We start from the raw sequence: 13,183 nt of genomic DNA, 5'->3' as shown, positions 1-13,183 counted from the left end.
TCTTAATAGCAGACTATGGACTTTTCCCTTTTTGCTTGAGCCTTGATAGTAGACAGCTGTCATTAAAAGACTGTCGGAACTGTAAGGATGCAACTTACTCATGAACCTTTTTGTTAGCTTTGATGTTTCTGCAGTGAGCCTTTGTGGGTTGTTTTTGGTTAAAAAAAAAAAAAGCTATTGAACTGCACCTGACCTGGTGGAGGAAGGGAGAGTAAAGGAGTTCCAGAGACATTACTGGCAGCTCTGCTGGGGCTTTATGTACGAACAAGACAATTTGATTTGTTTTCAGCTCCCTAGGCAGAAGAGACCCTTATGTTGAGACTTTGAGACTTTTTGAGTGCTACAAGCCAGAAATATCAGACTCACACCCTTGCACTCTGCAACAATATGGGAAAACAAGTCATTGTAGTGAGTGTGAGCGAGTGAGTGTGTTTTTGTTTTTGTGCCCAAAGACCTATGAGAATAAAAAGTCCGAGAGCCTGTCAAACATTTAATTGATATGGTTATTGGTGACCTGGGGGTAATTCAGGGTTGGTTTCCGGGTGCCCGGCTAGTCTGGTCCGACATTATTCCGCGGCCGAAGCGGTTGGTGTCTCGTCGATGGACCAGGGGGCTTACTAAGGTGAATAGGCAGATTGGCCGGTGGGTGGAAGCTCGGGGCGTGGTACAGATCCGGCATTCCTGGGTTGATGTTTTTTGTTCGGGTTTGTTTTACCGGGATCAGGTGCACCTTTCTGACAATGGGTGGGATCTCTTGCTCGATGATTTTGCTACCTGTTGTGAGCGCGTGTTGGACCCTTAGCCGCAGCTCTGTTCATTGGGGGTGCCTGTAATGGGTTACAGGCTTGTGGCGGTATCCCGAGCTACTGGCAGCTGGTCTCATCATGGGGATGAGCGGTGGGCCAGTTGGGAGCCGTGCCTGGTTGGTCGGATGACCCTGGACAATGGGGCATGTGGGGACATGCCACCCCTCGGACCCTTGCTTAGATGGCAGGGTCGGGGGCCATTTACAGCTGAGTCAGTAGCTCGGGTTCTGGGTCACAATGGTGATACCATTGTGCGGGTTTAATGGATAAACTGTTATTTAATGTTGTTTGTAATGATATTTATAATTTGTAAAATGTTATTCTAATATGTTAATTTTTCAATAAACAGGGCTGCGGCCAGGTTTCTCCACACAGGTTTACGTGTCTTCTTGGGGTTTGGTTAAGGGTTTGATGGGTAGGAAGATGTTAGCATTAAGAAAGCGGGCCGCTCCAGCTTCCGCTGTTAGAGACTTGAGCACCTGAATATGTATACCCTGGAGTAAATATCTGAAATGGTCAACACTAAACCAGTTCTAACTAGCTAAGTGCTGAAGTATTTTACCTACCAATGCACATAATGACTCACCACTGTCTTTTCCATGCTTCGTAGCAGCCTCTGCTATGCAAATGTGGTACAACAAAGTCATTAATGTAAAAACGAGCATTCCGGGTGATGTTCTAACATCGCCTGGTGATGCAAACTAAAGCGCTGACATTTAACATCCCATAATTACTGGCTGGTCCAGGGGTGTCGGTACTGTTAAAAGTGTGGCTTAGGCGCATGGATCTGAGACTGGGCTGACAATTGCATGATATGGAAATAAAAAACAAAACAAAAAAAACTCCCAAACCTGGCAGATATTACCATCATTTCTCGGTTAATTTATTATTATTATTTTTTTAATCTTTATTCATTTTTTAAACTTTAAACAATTGTAACATAAGATACAATCATTTTATACTTTAACATCACTTAATATATCATCGAAGTTTAACTCACATCAAATATCCCTCCCCCTTTATAACCAACAATTGTACTTAAGCATAATAAATCATAAAATATTCCCTCCTCCCTCCCCACCCTGGATGTGTATGAACAAAGGGAGATAATAATATTCATTCTGTACAATATTTTGTTAATGACTCCCAAACATCCCTAAATTTCTTAAAATGCCCCTGCTGTATGGCTAGTACCTGTTCCATTTTAAAGATTTGGCAAACAAATTCCACCAAAAATTTTAATTCAGCCAATTCCAATTTTTCATAATTTGCTGTATGGCAACCCCTGTCATGATGAGCAAAAGATTATTATTATTAGAAGAGATTTAACTCTTGGCTGTCATAGAAATACCAAATAACAGTGTCATATGATAATGCCACCAGATTTTCCAGTAGATTATTCACTTGGCCCCAAATAGATTTCCAAAAACTAAGTATCAATGGACAATAGTAAATGATCTAATGTCCCAGCTTCGAAATGACTGTGCCAGCATCTATTAGACTTAGAGCTATCTAATTTTTGTAAATGAACTGGGGTCCAAACTGCTCTATGTAACAAAAAAACAAGTTTGTCTCATAGATGCCAGCACCGTACATCTCATCCTCCAAGCTCAAATTTGTGGCCATTGAGACGCAGTAATCTGATGCTTTATCTCAGGGGTATCAAAGTCCTTCCTCGAGGGCCGCAATCCAGTCGGATTTTCAGGATTTCCCCAATGAATATGCATGAGATCTATTAGCATACAATGAAAGCAGTGCTTGCAAATAGATCTCATGCATATTCATTGGGGGAAATCCTGAAAACCCAACTGAGGAGGGACTTTGACACCCCTGAAATAAGGGTACAGGCTGTCAATCTAAGTCAGCTTGTGAGTCAAAACTTATTTTTGATCTTAGGCAAGAGGAAGCAAATTAGCAATGCTTCGGCCCCTTCCCTATCACCACATGAATATTCTTACAAAGAAAAGAATGATTCTAGTATACTAGGCGAGATGGATGGTTAGTGTGGTATAGTATCACTCTAGCAACTCATAAGTTCATAGACAAAACAACAAAGCGGAGACCACAGGTTAACACACCATTGCTCATCGGTAGTATTTTTACTTTTTTGGGATGAGGTGTAGCCCTAATGATTAGAGCAGTGGTCTGAGAACTGTGGCAGCCAGATTCAGACCCCAAAGAAGCTCCTTGCCAGCTTGGGCAAATCACATAACCCTCTCTGCTTCATATACAACTTAGATTGTAAACCCTCCAGGGAAAAGGAAAATACTTTTTAGTACCTGAATGTAACTTGTTTTTGAGTTATTACTGGAAAAGTCATGCATTAAATCTAAATCCCTTCTCCCTTATTTGCATCCTTTTTCAATAAACAAAGCATGTTGTTAGGTGCCATCGACTCATGCTCGAGTCCCAGCTACTTAATGAATTGCGGGTCTAAAAAAAGAAATTGGGTTTGTGCTAGTCCGGAAAGGTCCTCCAGCATCTTCCCCATGGTTGTTTTCAATGTATCCAGCAAAACTTGTATAATTATGCAGGCGGGAATCTTAATTATGCATTACACTGAAAACTGGTGTATACAGTTTCTGAAAATGTGCAGTTGGAAACATGTCTATAAAATATATTTCCAAAAATAACTAGGCTGACAAGGTCAACACTTCCTTAGCACATCAGAGCAGCTACTGACTCTGACACGCAATTTAGTAATTGTATAAATCAGCATTTTCATCCTCTTGAATCACTTTCCCCAAAATGTCATTGCGATCATTTGTGTTTGGGTTTATAGCCCACACATAATAAAGATGAACAAGAATGAACAAGGAGCAGGAGAATAAACTCAAACCAGACAGGCAACACATGCAAAGAATCCAAGTTTCAAGAAAAAAAATGTAGAAAAACAGATAAAGGAATGATTTTATTAGAAATAAGGGGCTCTGGAGCAGCATCAGAATTTAGAAAAATGGCACCATGTTTAAATAGCTAAAAAAATGAGGAATTTAAGCAGGAGAGGAGGATAAAGGAGATCAGTCTCTTTACAGCTGAGAATATAGCATTCCAGAAGATCATTTTTAAAAAGTTGCAGCTTATAGCCACATTTACAATCCCTGGACAGCAAAATAAAAGTTTACACAACAAATGATCCTGATCATCTAAGGCACAGTTCTTCAACCGCCGGTCCGCGGACCAGTGCCGGTCCGCAGGAAATTTTTGCCGATCTGCGCAGGGCTGGCAAGATTGACTCACTTCAACTTCCTGCCGGTCCGTGCAGGGCCGGCAAAATCAACATGTGAAGCGTGCGCTGGGCCGGAGAGATCTTGGGGAGCCTCCGACAGTGGCTTTCTCCCCTCTCTGCAGCTCTCCTTTACTTCCCAGCGCAGTGATTCACTAAGGCAGCCTCGGGGCTTTTGCTGAGTCATGGCTGCCTCTGATGATGCAACTTCCTCTTTCCTCAGAGGCGGCGTGACCCAACAAAGGACCCGAGGCTGCCTTCGTGAATCGCTGCGCTGGGAAGTAAGAAGAGCTGCTGGCAGGGGAGAAAGCCACTATCAGAAGCTGCTGGGCAGGGAAAAAAAAGGGACAGCTGCTACTGGAGAGGGAGAAGGAGAAGGAGAGATGCTTCTGAGGGGAGGAGGGAAAGGAATCTGGGAAGCTGCTGGGCAAGGAAAAAAAAGGGACAGCTGCTACTGGAGAGGGAGAAGGAGAGATGCTTCTGGGAGGGGAGGAGGGAAAGGAATCTGGGAAGCTGCTGGGCAGGGGAAAAAAAGGGACAGCTGCTACTGGAGAGGGAAAAAGAGAGATGCTTCTAGGAGGGGAGGAGGGAAAGGAATCTGGGAAGCTGCTGGGCAGGGGAAAAAAGGGACAGCTGCTACTGGAAAGGGAGAAGGAGAGATGCTTCTGGGAGGGGAGGAGGGAAAGGAATCTGGGAAGCTGCTGGGCAAGGAAAAAAAGGGACAGCTGCTACTGGAGTGGGAGAAGGAGAGATGCTTCTGGGAGGGGAGGAGAGAAAGGAATCTGGGAAGCTGCTGGGCAAGGAAAAAAAGGGACAGCTGCTACTGGAGTGGGAGAAGGAGAGATGCTTCTGGGAGGGGAGGAGGGAAAGGAATCTGTGAAGTTGCTGGGCAGGGAAAAAAGGGACAGCTGCTACTGGAAAGGGAGAAGGAGAGATGCTTCTGGGAGGGGAGGAGGGAAAAGAATCTGGGAAGCTGCTGGGCAAGGAAAAAAAGGGACAGCTGCTACTGGAGAGGGAGAAGGAGAGATGCTTCTGGGAGGGGAGGAGGGAAATGAATCTGGGAAGCTGCTGGGCAAGGGAAAACAAGGGACTGCTGCTAATGAACCTGGAGGGAAGGAGAAGGAGAGATGCTGCTGGGAGGGGAGGAGGGAAAGGAATCTGGGAAGCTGCTGGGCAAGGAAAAAAGGGACAGCTGCTACTGGAGAGGGAGAAGGAGTGATTCTGCTGGGAGGGGAGGAGGGAAATGAATCTGGGAAGCTGCTGGGCAAGGGAAAAAAAAGGGACAGCTGCTACTGAACCTGGAGGGAAGGAGAAGGAGAGATGCTGCTGGGAGGGGAGGAGGGAAAGGAATCTGGGAAGCTGCTGGGCAAGGAAAAAAAGGACAGTTGCTACTGGAGAGGGAGAAGGAGAGATGCTGCTGGGAAGGGAGGGAAGAGAATTACTGCTGGACAGGAGGAGGAGGGAAGGGAGAATGAAAAAAGGAAGGAAACAGCTGGCAGAGAGATTAGAGGAGGGGAAGGGGAGACACAGGCATGAGAAAGTAGAGAGATTGATGATAGGAAGGGGTCAGCAGAAAAATAAGCAGAGAGGGACAACGATGATAGATCTGGTGTAGGAGAGATAAAAATGAAGAGAGCAGTGAAGCTGGAATGAATCATGTAAAAAGGAGAGAGGGGGCACAAGCTGGATGGAAAGGGGAGAGGGGCATAGAAAGAAGACAGATACCATATGGAAGGGGGAGAGGACAGACAGTGGAGGAAAGGGGCAGATGCTGGATTGAAGAGACAGAGAGGGCAGACGCTGGAAGGAAGAGAGTGAAAAGAAGATTGAAAGCAGAAACCAGAGACGACAAAAGGTAGAAAAAAATAATTTTATTTCTATTTTGTGATTAGAATATATCAGATTTGAAATATATATCCTGCTAGAGCTGGTGTTAGACATAACTGGGGACTGCTAAACCCAGGCAGTGCTTCTTTAGCTTCCAGCTGGCTTAGGACGCTCTCTGACCAGGGGGCAGTTGCCCTAGTTGCACTCCTCTAAAACTATTCCTGTCATGTGTGACTGCAGTATTCTGTTAGCATGATATTTCTGTGTAGCATTCTGTAATAATTTGGCTTGTTCAGTTTTCTTGATAGTAGAGGGGATATATGTGAAGGGGAGGGGAGACAGGGGTTTTGTTGATCCTGCTCTGAATTATTTGTATTTATAAAATGACAATTATACAGAATATTGTTTCTTTTTATACTTTAATAAAATACATTCAATATAAAATCATAACTGAGGCTTGTGTGGATGGGATCAGATGATCTGTGGGGACCGACTCGCGGAGATGGGGCGGAAACGGGGTTTTTAAATTTTAGTCCTAGTAGTTTGCCGGTCCACAAAATAATTCTTTTTTTTCTGCCGGTCCACGGGTGTAAAAAGGTTGAAGAACACTGATCTAAGGTACTAAGGAAGATCCAAAATATTAAACTGAAACATTCTGCATTGAGGAAGATCTTAAACTCATTTGATCCAATAATAGAAAGTAAGAGCTGAAGCACAAAAAAAAAACAACTGTGGAGATATGTAGAAAACAGAAAAGAAATATCAAAATGAATTATTTAGAGAAAACCCAAAAAATATCTGCACAGTGCAAATGCTGCCAACTAAAGCTGAGAGAGAAACATTCAGGAGAAAGTTATGTGAGGACCCTGTAGAGCAGGGGTGCCCACACTTTTTTTTGGCTTGCAAGGTACTTTTAAAATGACCAAGTCAAAATGATCTAACAAGAAATTTTTTTAAAAAAAACACAAAGTACACTGTACGCAGAGAAAATGTTAATCATCATTTATATTCGGGGGGGGGGGGGAGGGTTCAAAGAGGTCAAGGCTTTAAAATATGCAATGTCACCTCAGTAACAACTATACAAAAATAGACAAATATACCACCTCCCCTTTTACTAAACCGCAATAGTGGTTTTTAGCTCAGGGAGCTGAACTGAATGCCCCATGCTGCTCCTGACACTCATAGGCTCCCTGCGCTAAAAATTGCTATCGCGGTATAGTAAAAGGGGACTATAGTGCAAAATATAGACACATTTTGATCACTAAATTGAAAATAAAATTATTTTTCCTACCTTTTGTTCTCTGATGATTTCATGAGTCTCTGGTTGCACTTCCTTCTTCCGACTGTAAATCCAATATTTCTTTCTTTCTTTCTTTTTGCCTCTTGCATGCTTCCACTGCTCCTGACCTCATTCCATTCCCCAACCAACATCTCTCTCTGTCCCTCTGGTGAGTCTGACCTCGGTACCAGGAAAGATAATAATAATAATAATAATAATTTATTTTTTATATACAGCCAAAGCCGTAGTAGTTAGAAGCGGTTTACAATAAATTGGTAGAATCGCTGATAAAGGACAGCATCATTGATCACCTTGATAGACACGGGCTGATGAGGACCAGTCAGCACAGTTTTAGCAAAGGCAAATCGTGTTTGACGAACTTGCTGTACTTCTTTAAGGGAGTAAACAGACAGATAGACAAGGGCAACCCAGTCGACATTGTATATCTGGATTTTCAGAAGGCGTTTGACAAGGTTCCGCAAGAACGACTACTTCGGAAAATTATGAGCCATGGAATCGAGGGTGAAATACTCACATGGATTAAAAACTAGCTGGATCATAGGAAACAGAGAGTGGAGGTAAATGGACAATATTTGGACTGGAAGAGCATCACCAGTGGGGTGCCGCAGGGCTCGGTGCTTGGACCCATGCTCTTCAACATCTTTATAAATAATCTAGACATTGGTACGACGAGTGAGGTGATTAAATTTGCGGACGATACAAAGTTATTCAGAGTAGTGAAGACACAGGAGGATTGCGAAGATCTGCAATGTGACATAATCAGGCTCGAGGAATGGTCATCAACATGGCAGATGAGGTTCAACGTGGATAAGTGTAAAGTGATGCATGTAGATAACAAAAATCTCAAGCATGAATACAGGATGTCCGAGGCGATACTTGGAGAGACCTCCAAGGAAAGAGACTTGGGAGTTATGATCAACAAGTCAATGAAGCCGTCCGTACAATGTGCATCGGTGGCAAAAAAGGTAAACAGAATGCTAGGAATGATAAAGAAAGGGATCACGAACAGTTCTGAGAAGTTTATCATGCTGCTATACCAGGCCATGGTGCGCCCTCACCTGGAGTACTGGTCGCCGTACATGAAGGACATGGTACTACTCGAAAGGGTCCAGAGAAGAGTGACTAAGATGGTTAAGGAGCTGGAGGAGTTGCCGTACAGCGAAAGATTAGAGAAACTGGACTTCGTCTCCCTCGAACAGAGGAGATTGAGAAGGGATATGATCGAAACAATCAAGGTACTGAAGGGAATAGACTTGGTAGATAAGGACAGGTTATTCACCCTCTCCAAGGTAGGGAGAACCAGAGGGCACTCTCTAAAATTAAAAGGGGATAGATTCCGTACAAACATAAGGAAGTTCTTCTTCAACCAGAGAATGGTAGAAAACTGGAACGCTCTTCCGGAGTCTGTCATAGGGGAAAACACCCTCCAGGGATTCAAGACAAAGTTAGACAAGTTCCTGCTGAACCGCAACGTACGCAGGTAGGGCTAGTCTCAGTTAGGGTGTCGATGTTTGACCAGAGGGCCACCGTGTGAGCGGACTGCTGGGCACGACGGATCACTGGTCTGACCAAGCAGCGGCAATTCTTATGTTCTTATGTAATAACATTGTTGCCTAAACACAACTAACCAAGAGAGTTGGCAGCCACGTATTGTCCAATATCCATAGTTAATGTAGATTTAAAACTATCGTCTAGAACAGTGGTTCCCAACCCTGTCCTAGAGGACCATCAGGCCAGTCGAGTTTTCAGGAGAGCCCTAATAAATATGCATGAGAGAGATTTGCAGATAATGGAGGCGATAGGCATGCATATCTGCTCCATGTATATTCATTAGGGCTCTCCCGAAAACCCGACTGGCCTGGTGGTCCTCCAGGACAGGTTTGGGAACCACTGGTCTAGAATACTAGAGTCTAAATTGGCTGTGATATTTCCCCTAGTGGTGGGGGAAGACCAAGTATGGTTTGTCATGGGAAAGCAATCTATTTTAAATATTCACAAACTATTGCTGGCTATGGCATACTGCCAGGGAAACAGACTGCCTTCTCTTGCTGTTAGACACTGAAAAGGCTTTGGATAAGGTTTACTGGACATTTATGTTTTCAGTTCTTTGCTACATGAGTTTTGGAGGGTTGTTTATACAGCCCTTATTAGCTTTATATGTACACCCTCAAGCATGCATTTTGTTTAATGATATTTGTACCCCTATGTTTCCCATTCTCAGGGGCACAGCGCAGTGGTGTTCTTTATCCCCTTTGTTGTTTGTCCTGTTTCTGGAGCCTCTGCTGTGTGTTCTTAGGGAATCTATCTTGGATCATCAAATTAAGACATTGACATTTGCTGATATTGGTAGATCCACAGAGATCTTTAGGGCATTTATTATCTCACATTGCTACTTATGGCTAATTATCAGGTTTAACGTTTAATCTGGGTAAGTGTAAAGCACTTGCTTCCGGAGGTGCACACTCAGTGGGAGGGAGATTACCCTCTAAAATGAGTGGATGGAACCCTTAAATATTTGGGAGTATATGTTTCTGCTAAATTGTCTTAATTTGTATGACCTTAATGTATAACCCTTATTACATGATACTAGGGAAAGCATATCTATTATCCCTCTTGGGGGAAGATTCACTTATTTAACATTTAACTCTTAAATGGGTCTGTTTTTCAAATGTTGCCTTTATTTTTAAAAGTGAGAGAAGAAAACAATTCTTTATAAGATTTTGCAGTCCTATTTTTGACAAGGCAAACATGCAAGGCTACCAATTTCTACTGTTCAGATAACTACAGCACTGGGAAGGGAAAAAGAAAATTGGAAAAAAAAAAAAAAAGTTCAGGAAAAGGAAAAAAAACCTCCCCACCATCCACACATTTTAGCTACAGCTTTACAGTATATTTAACCATCGTCCCGTTTAACAGCATTCACATGATCAATCCAAGCTAATGTACTTTCACCACTTTGATGCACAGTAATCAGAGGACCAAGTACATACTTATGTCCACTCAGAATTTTCTCTAAGCATACAACCTGCAAAACTATCCTAAAAGCACTTAGATTATAAGATACGTTTTACAACAACAAAAAAATGCAAGATAAAACAAGTGGCTATGAAAAGAGCTGTTCAGCTACACGGTAAGAATTTTAAATTAGCAATGAACCAGCACACTACCACCGCTGAAGTTAAATCCCATGTCTCTGACTTCTGAGAGGCAGATTAACCAATAACAGTGTTAACAATAAAAGGAAAAGTCAAGGGACTACAATGAAATGGAATACAATCTAGGCAATTCATTAGCAATAACAATGCCCCTAATGAACTCTCTGGCGCACACAGTGCAATTCCTGCCATACTGAATTGGCCAGCGAGAGCTAAACCAAACTGGCAGAACAATCTTAAGCTAATAGAAACCACAACAGTTCACTTGATAGAGCTTGTGCTCTTCCCACTTCCATTTATTTTTAATGGCCCCCCATATGGCAGTGCTGGAATGGCTCTTAAAGCTAATCACTGAAGCAATTGCTCAAAATATATTTCACTAAGTAATTACAGAAAAAAAAATCTAGTGACTATAAATTGCATAAGTATGTGGTAGTTGCTCAACTAGTGCCCACACATAATAAATATTTAACAGCAGACCATTAGCTAATCTGTGGAAACTAGTCCCATTTAGATGGTGGTGGTTGTCATAAAGTAGAGAAGTCAAAGACGAGAATTCCATCGTTAAAATCACCACACAAAATACATTCCCCACAATGTTTCATTGCCATATTCTTTCCTCTTTATTTTGCCTCTCCTTTAAGAGATGATCTAATTCTAATTCTTTATCTGGTACAGTACAATTTAATTTCAAGAAGACTTATTCCAAATGCTTAATGAGAATCTAGATGGAATGGATTTGAAAGAGCACTTCCAGCATGTACTACTGGTGTCTTCTTCTAAGAATATATTACTTATCCTTGGATAAGAAGACTGTTCAGCTTCATAGTGACCAAGACCAGCCATTCCCAGCCAAATCCCTGGGGCACATCTAGTGTTATCGGGTTTTCAGAATATCCACAATGAATGTGCATGAGAGGGATTTGCATGCACTGCCTCAAATGCATAAAAATCTAATTTATTTATTTTTATTTTATTAGGTATTTATATATCGCCTATCAAGGTTATCTAAGCGGGTTTACAATCAGGTACTCAAGCATTTTCCCTATCTGGCCTGGTGGGCTCACAGCATGAAACAATGAAGGATTGAGTGACTTGCCCAGGGTCACAAGGAGCAGCATGGGGTTTGAACTCACAACCTCAGGGTGTTGAGGCTGTAGCTCTTACCACTAAAAACCAAGGACTGGGTTGGGAACAGCTGATCCAGGCAGTATACAACTTAAATGCTCCAAAGCATCATGCACAGATGAAATCTTCACAGGAGGTGAATTACTGATCCAGGTATGTTTCATCAGATATTAAGGATGATCCGATCACTGGTAAATATTCTGGACCCTTCATCTCTCAACCTTTTAATCCATTCTCTTATCATATCTAAACTCGATTATTGTAATGCACTGTACAAGGGTATTTATCAAAAAGATATTTGTCGGTTACAATTGATACAAAACACTGCCATAAAAATGATTGCAAATAAGAAAAAAATTGACGTCACTCCTCTACTAAAATCTGCTCACTGGCTACCAATCCCACACCATATTATTTATAAAATAGCACTTCTCTCCTTTAAATCTCTAGATATTAAAGAACCGGCCTTTATCCATAAATTTCTTATCTCGCATGAACCTACACGAGTTCTAATATCTTCCTTGCAGTATCTTCTTTATATACATCACTGAAAATTATGTCAGGCTACTTCCTTCATAGTTACAGCTCCTACGATATAGAACTCCTTACCTCTGTATATCAGATTGGAGAAAAACTTAGCAAAATTTAAGGGAAATTTCAAGACCTACCTTTTCCAGGATGCATACAACTCCTAAATAGATCTCGATAATAGCCAGAGTTGCTCGATAATCCTGACTGCTTCCCCTCCCTATTGTGGTTTACCTTTTTTGTATTCTTTACTTTTAATTTATTGTTCTCCCAACTTTCCTAATGTTTTTGTCAGTTAAGTGTTGTTAAGTGGACATTTGTCAATTTCATTTCCCTCTTTTTAACATAAATTGTAAAACGCTTAGAAATCTTGATTTGTGTTTAATCAACAATTATAATAAACTTGAAACTTGAAAACTTGCATTAAAAATAAAATGGTCATACACACACAAAAAGTCTCCATTAACAATTTTACAGCTCAAAATAATGACTGCACGGGCAAAATTAACACCTAGATCTTCCTCCTCTACAGGTGGGTGTGTCTTATGGTCCAGTGCGTCTTATGGTCCGAAAAATACGTTAATTCCTTTACTGTAATTTCTTCGCCTCCTCCTGATATAAATCCAAGTAGTGCAGATTTGCCTAATTCTGAAGAATTGGCCTACTGGTAAATTATACCTCAGGGAATAGGGTGGAAGCTGTGGAATTGGAGAAGAGTATTCCTCACTGTCGGTTTTCGATAGATATTTGTGATCAGTTCTGTACTCTGCTTTATTATTAATACATCCAGGAATGAGATCTGATGTTTATCATACTGTAGGACAAATTGGATGTTCTGGTCACAAGTATTCAACCAGGAAATAAATTCTTTTAACATATCTTCAGTGCCATTCCACAATACCAGAACATTGTCTAAGTATCGTTTCCATAATAGTACCTGAGCTTACTTTTCAGAAGTATATACAAAAGTCTCTTCAAACTTCTCCATAATAGGGTAGCTATGGTTGGAGCTACTGTGGTTCCCATAGCTACTCCTTGTTTTTGATGGTAAAAATGGCCTGAAAACCAAAACAAACTATTCTTTACTACTTTCACTGCTAGATCATTTAGGAAACCATTGGATATTCTATTCTGAGCTTTTATTTTATATAAAGTGCTTCTAATTAGAGAATGACGCGGTGGTTGTTTCCCACGGCTAGCCGCGGGTAGCTGT

General features: G+C 41.7%; 1 protein-coding gene across 8 annotated transcripts in view; it reads right to left on the bottom strand.

Moving 5' to 3' along the window:
- KLHL29 (kelch like family member 29) overlaps positions 1–13,183 on the bottom strand; it is a 775,329-nt gene that overhangs the window by 678,614 nt on the left and 83,532 nt on the right. Inside the window, exon 1 of one of the 8 annotated variants that reach the window (XM_033937819.1) lies at positions 7,151–7,211. The exons of the other annotated variants lie outside the window; for them this stretch is intronic. The gene's annotated coding sequence lies outside the window, so the exon portion shown is untranslated. Of the gene's footprint in view, positions 1–7,150; positions 7,212–13,183 lie in introns of those variants that run through there. 8 annotated transcript variants of the gene reach the window in all.

The sequence above is a fragment of the Geotrypetes seraphini genome, chromosome 3, assembly GCF_902459505.1.
Source record: "Geotrypetes seraphini chromosome 3, aGeoSer1.1, whole genome shotgun sequence".
Taxonomy (NCBI): domain Eukaryota; kingdom Metazoa; phylum Chordata; class Amphibia; order Gymnophiona; family Dermophiidae; genus Geotrypetes; species Geotrypetes seraphini.
The sequence above is the reverse complement of the archived record's forward strand: the minus strand, read 5'-3'. Positions and strand labels throughout refer to the sequence as shown.